The following is a 6,896-nucleotide window of genomic DNA, read 5'->3' as shown; positions in this document are numbered from 1 at the left end:
CCTCCTGGCCTTCCCCCAGGCTCTAGCTGATTTTGAAAATAAAAGGAAACTCAATGTACTCGGTAGTAATAAACCAATGCTTTGGGCATATGATTCTTTGGCTTCTAAGAAGTTTGCTGTCACGCTGTAAAGCTCACACAAAGGACTCAGGGCCATACCAGGGACTACTGAGAACACACACAACCACCACGCACATCTCGCTCCTTACGCACATTTCACTGCTTCCTTAGTTTGAGAGTGACTGGAAGTGCAGGGCAAACTGACTTTGGTGCCATTTTATGCTCATGTTACATTATCAAGTCTTTAAACTATGCACATTTATAGGTAATGAAACAATCATGAATCAACATTTTGTGAGAGAAATGGGTTGAGAGCACTCTGTTTCTATGGTGCTGGGTGGGCCATGGTGTAATATATGTTGATGAACTGACTACTTTTTGGAGGCTTGCTTTTTTGTCCACTGTATTTTTAATAAACACTAGTTGTAATGGAGTGTGTTTTGCATTACTTTTAATATCCTTTTTATTTATCTTCTATGTTTTAACACAGAAGCTTCTATGAATAGTTACCTCRGGACAAGCAACAAGACAGACTTTACAAGTTGCATGATTAATCAGCAATTAGCAAGGGATCAGTCACAGTAACTTACTACTATGAAGAATATTTTTTTGACTGTTGTTGAGTCAAGCTCATTTTAATCTGTCTGTTCTTAAACTGTGCAATCCTGTGGCCTTAATATCATAGTTTATCATCTCTTGTCATTATCCCAGCTTCTCCCACATGCCTGTTCTGAGCCAGTGGCTGTATATAACATCACTGCTTTTTACTACTGCTCTGGCTCCAGAGCTCTTCCTCCTAGTCCAGGTGACCACAGCTGAAACCAAGGTTCATAGTCCATCCCTCCTCTATCATGAATAAGCCCTAAGAGAAATTCCCCTGCTGATCCATATAAGCTTCGAGGAACACTCTCAAGTCTCCTGCTACCAAGAAGGCATCAGTGTTAGAGGTSTTTTCCAGCCTAAACGATTCTAAGTGCTGTCAATGCTGAAATAAGTGCAAAGCTTTCCATCATTTTTCTCGGAGCAGAAAGGGAGTAAAGCACTGAGCSCAGCACCTCCTTGAAGGGTGGTGTAAGAGTACACATTGCACTTCTGTCAAACACAACTCAAACACTGCAAAAATACTGCAGATAGTGGCAACCCTCATAATGCACACACAGTAGAGCTTTTGCCTGCTGGAAACTCACTGGTCCCAGCTCATGTCCCATTTGTGTGTTAYAGTCTGTTCACTGCTAATCCAGCCCACCTCCTTTGGGGAATCTCAGCCTGSCTTTCCTTCGTGCTAACATCCTGACACTTGTTTCTCCACCCTCACACTGTCCTGTTAAAAACTGGWTGCAGCCTATAAAGGAGAAGCTGGCAGGAGACTAAATCTATGTCAAAAGAGCAGTGCTGGGGAAAGAAGAATGGGCTGTGGGGGGAAGACACAACTTGAAATACTTCAGGGAGGGACCTCTTCTATATTTCTGAATGGAAATCACTCAAAACTGGATTCTAAAAGCAGCAGCAGCTGAGCAGTAAAAAGAGGAATGAATTTTTTAACTGTTCTAAGGCCCTGGTGACCTACAGTGATTCCCGGTAAATTCCGTAACTCAGCTTTACATGGGATCAGAATCTCGCCCTTGGTCCCACCCCTTCCTTGGCACTTTGCTGGTTCTCGGCTCCCTCTGGCTGCCTCAGCAGAGTCAGGCAGGCTTGGAACAGCTGAAAAATGGCTGGTGCATCGTGTGTGCTTTGGCCAAGACAGAGCTGCAAATTAGTTAAATGGAAACACAGTTCGCTTTCCTCCACGCACCAGAACCTCGCTCCAAGAGAAGCTCAGCATTTCAGGGAATCTAAAATWAGTTGGAGGAATTGCTGGTTGCAGTGGGCTGACCAGGTTTTTGAGATGCAAGGTAAAAGTCTCAACTTAGGTCTCAAAACCAGTGGATGTGAGGGGCACTGCAAAGTCGTGATGATGGCAGGCAACCCACCRACTTGCCTGGCACAATGCCCAGGAAGGCACGGGATGAAGAGCTGAATCCTTTGTCACAGAGTGGGCCTGAAGGGCTGTGGGTGAACTGAGTGCACTCTGTCATAAGAGCAGATTCTCATTTTGGGCACAGCGATCTTAAACAGTGGCAGCTGAGACAAATCCACCTCCCCCTATCCCTGCACGCTGCCAGCGCCACGTTTAGAAAGCTTCCAGTTTAGAATCTCTGCCTTTGTACTTACCCTGTTTGCTCCTCTGGGGAGTWAAGGGTCCCCAAAATAGTAGCAGTGAAGTGCAGCTGAGTGCAAGCTGACAGGAAGGGATGGGATGGATGATCTGAGACACTGCTGAGCTTTCCTCCGAGCAGAGAAGCACAACCCAGGCATTGCTCAGCTGTGTGTGCACAGCCCAACTGCAGTGGTGGCCATCAGGCGAGCTGCCTACTGTCCACAGCTCTCAGAGGTGCCATCCACACAACATGTGCTCCATGGAACAAATCTTCACACTTCATGATCGCTTAAGGTTTGCTTCCAGAACCCCAAATTTGCAGCAGAGGCAGTTGCTTCATCAATGACTCCATCAACAGAGCGGGCATAATCTCAAATTCTGGACAGCCTRTTCAAAACCAGAAACTCGCAATACTACTAAGCTCTTCCTGCATAAATTTAATCTTAAAATTAAGTTCAACAGAAACACTCTTCTATACCCATGACACTTCCAGGGTGCACAGCTGAAAGGATGCGAGGCCAGCAAAAGCAGAGCTTGTGTTTGCAAAGTCAAGGGCAGCTTGGCTGCAGCGGGACAGGAGGTAGGGGAGGAAGAGGAGGAGATAGGGGGGCCAGGCAACTGAAAAGTTGTGTTAATATTATGCTTGGAGGATGACACAGGCTATCGGATACGTGGCTGCTCCACAGGTAGTGCCCTAGGCCAGTTACCTGCTGGTGCAGGTTGTGGCAAAGCTCTGTCAACACCAGCAGAGCTGTGCCGTGTCACATCAGGCAGCATCTGCTGCTGGGAGAGAGAGGGTTCAGCTACACAGCTCTGACCTGCCACTACTGCAGCCTTAATGAACTTGGGTTTCATTTTTGGGGTAGTTTCGGCACTCAAGGCTCCCCACAGTTGCAGCAAGGTTGGAATTGCTGCTGTGTGAGGCAGTGTCCAGAGTTACACCATCTGTCCATCCCTCTCTCCCTCCCCTGCTGCCACCCACAGTCTCCACGCTTCAGAGAGCTGCACTTCCCCACCCTGGGCCTGACACTGAATGGAAATGTTTTAGCTCTGTGTGGCTCATTTGGCTTCTGCAGATCAACCCTTGGGGCCATCCTCAGCCCAGATCCAAGAAATGAGCTGAGCTGAGGAAAGGGAATAATTTCTGCTGCCCCTGAAGCTTCATCTCTCCTATTGCAGCTGGCAGCTCAAAAGGCTCCATCCTGCCAAGATTGAATCTTAATTGGGATCAGTGGAAAAGACAAGCTGCTGCCAGGGCCGCCCTGATCCCGGGCTCATAGAGAACCTGGGCAGARTTTGGTCAGGGAAATCTGCTGCAGGGAAGAGAAGGCCTTCTCTAAGGTTTACAAAAAAATGAAATTCCCTGCAGAGTATCAGTGGAAGCAGCAGACTGAGGCCAAGGAGAGAAGATGGCTTAGCCAGGTAGTTTGCAGAGGAGGAGCAGGCAAAACCACACCACATGGAACATCCTCCTGTCCCTATGGCCTGCTGGGAAGGGAAGCCAGGTAGGTACAGCTTGTAATCCCCAGGCCCTGCAGTGAATTCAAATACTACAACCAGCTCTGAACAAACACAAAACTATCACAGCTATGCCCAGAACTGCTCTTGCCAAGAGCTGCAGGAAGAAGGACAAGGTAAATTAAGTTTTTCATCTTAGAAGAGAGACTAAAGCAAAACGTCTTCAGGCATCCCATCTGCATGTGGCACCAGGATGCTACATGACACTTTCTCCAAGCCACAGCTGCTGACTTCAAGCCCACTTGCTTCMAAGMCCCTGGCAGAGCTCACTCATACCTCTGTGATTAGGCACAGTCTAGCCACCCCTTTGGCTTTGGGGAGGCAACCAGAAGCAACTCTGCCAACTCYTAATGCACCCAAGATGGGTGCTCCTGACCCAGTTTCCTCACAAGCACAGAGTCCTGTGCTGTCTTGTCCCAGCAGCAGCAATGTGCAGCAGGAGCAGAACAGAGCGAGYAGCCATCAGCCTGGGTTGTTTCTACACCATTTGTTCCACCATGTGGAACATATTTAAGTGCATATCCAAATCCCTACATCAGAGGAAGGCCACTGGGGTAAGTCTTGCTCAGACTGGGAGCTTTAGAGGTGCTTCCTTTGCTGACTCAGAGGAACAGAGTCACCAGCAGCTCATAAAACAGATGCCATGTCAGAGCTGCTGGACCTGAGCGATGAAAATGGGCTCTTGCTCTGCTAAAATGGCTTCAACGGGATTTTCCAGCCAGCAAACATGCTTTGAGGGACACACCCAGGACATTCAGCCATCAGCAACACCACTGCATGCAGAAGGCTCTTGGCCAGCCAGACTGGGAGGGGTATTTAAACACAAGTTTCTTGCCTTCATCTTTATAGCCTGCTATTTCTCTCCCGGGTTGCTGAGGATGCCTCAGAACACATCCCTCTGGGATGTCCCAGAAGCAGCAGAGGCATGGCCAGTAACAACCTATCACCAGTAAACCCTCGCTCTTGCAAACCTGTGCCAGAGAACTCCAGCTGAACCCCAGCAGCTGGAGGGTTTTCATTTCCCCTTCTCCAAGGCTGGTATTTCAAGGTGGTTTTATTTCTTTTTAATCAATGCACATGGCCAGCTCCGGAGGGGTCTGAACCAGCAGAGGGAGGCGGTGCAGCCACTGTTTCTGTACAAAGTATTTCCACATGCAAGTGAAACGGGGCTCAGCTCGCTCGGTGCGTGTTTTGCAGTGCGGTTACGGGCTGTCATTCCGCCTCCACAAAGCTGTTATTTATTTACTTAAAGACTTGCATTCCACGGAAAAAGATGCCCCAAGATAACACTGTGTTTCTAAAATTAAACCCAGCTGGATGGAGCAGGGAGCGAGCAAGTGAGCACTCCTGTGCTCCCACCAGCAGCAGGAACAGGGTTCCCCGTGTCCTGGGCTCCCCCACCCTCGCTGAGCAGCAGGAGAGCCTGGCAAAATGCCTTCTGTGTCCTCAGCCATAGGGAGGCAGCTCTCTGGGAAGCCAGGCCACATGSCTTACTCAACAGCAGCAGTGCCACTGCTTCCCATGGCAGGGGATTGGRGTTTGGGAGCAGTGATGGCACTTCGTGCCCCGGCAGCTCTGCAAAAGCCCCCACCCCGGTGCAGGACAGCAGACACATCCCCGTGTGCCTGACACAGGCCACGAGTCCTTGCACAGAATTTGTGATGAAAGCTCATCTCCTACCTAACCTAGCCAAGATTTTCTTCCAGTTTGTGTGTCACTGATAGCGTCCTGCTCACAGCGAAGCTCAATTAGCCCTCGCTGTGGTAACCTAAGTTAAGAAATCTGTTCCCACAAAAGCCATTTATAGAAGGGAAGGGGAAAACCYTAGTGTTCTTCCAACCTCCCATGGCACCAGCAGGAAATCCCTCCCAGACGCACTCTCAGCACCTGTTCCCCCATCCAGGCTGTGCAGGGGCTGCCTCCACACCCACAAATGGCTCTGCTCACCATCGAGGGCATCAGCTCATCAGAGCAGCTGTGCCAGAGCTGCGCTCAGGGCTTTAGCACAGCCTGCATTTAGCCTCATCCCCCAGACAAAATGTCTCCTCCAAAGGACAGGCTGGGCACTGGTGGAGCCCCCTGCACCCGTCAGGGCTGGGAATGCCTTTGGAGGCTCCTGGGAAGCAAAGCTCGAGGGATGGCAGAGGCGGCTCTGCGAGGACCATGGGAAGGAAAGGGGRGTATGGCTGCAAACCTCACTGCTCTGCACCAGAAGGCTCACACAAACAGGGCGCAAGAAAAGCTGGCAAAGGAATCTGGGCCAGACCCAGAACAAASGGCAAAAGACACAGGGGTGGGTGGTGGCTGATGGGAATGGCTGAGCAGCAGGAAAATGGTGAAAACATTGGTGAGGTTGGGGTGCCTGTGCAGCTGCTGCCTCCAGGCTCATGTGCCAGCTCTCCTGGGGCCTCAGGACCCCATCCTGTCTCAGGAACATGCAGGAGCTGCTGCTTCTTCACATGTGACCAAAGAGACAGTCCCTGGCACCACATGAAGCTTGTCTCAACCAAGACAGAAGGAAGATGACAGTCCCACCATTACAGCCTGGACTATGTTCCCAGAGGACCTGACCACAGGGACATGGGCCAGACAAACATGTCATGCTTGGTAAGTCACCCAAATTATTGCTTGCAGATGGGAACACTAACCTGGCATTCCCATTGCTCTGTGCACTCTGCAGTGAGCACCTGGAGACAGATTTCCAAGCCTGAGTGCTCCTCGTGCCTGGTGTGCAACTGAGAAAATGATGTTTGCTACCAGATTGACAAATCTGTTTTTAGCAGACGGGCTTTTGTCCCTTGGTTTCTCCCAGATATTAGAGGAARATTTCACCTCGCTGCCTCCCAAGGGAAAATCTTCACATGTGTTGGTGACRGCCCAGACCCTGTTCTAATGACTGTGAGAGGTGCAGACTTTTGGGGTTCATTGCAGAGCTGAGAGAAAGGGTGAGGAGGAGTAAGAAGAGAAGTGAGCTGGCTACCAATCCTGTGAGAAGATCTCAGGAAAGAGCCTGCCTCTCATCAAAGCTCAGCTATTTCTGTGACTGTGCCCGTTTTCCCATAATTATACTGGTTCTGCTCTGCACAGCACCAAGTCAGGCCTACTGATCCCTGTCCAAA

This window comes from Malurus melanocephalus, unplaced genomic scaffold (assembly GCF_030028575.1).
Source record: "Malurus melanocephalus ecotype Western Australia unplaced genomic scaffold, MMel_1.1 scaffold_5, whole genome shotgun sequence".
Taxonomy (NCBI): Eukaryota; Metazoa; Chordata; class Aves; order Passeriformes; family Maluridae; genus Malurus; species Malurus melanocephalus.
This window is presented reverse-complemented; position numbering follows the sequence as displayed.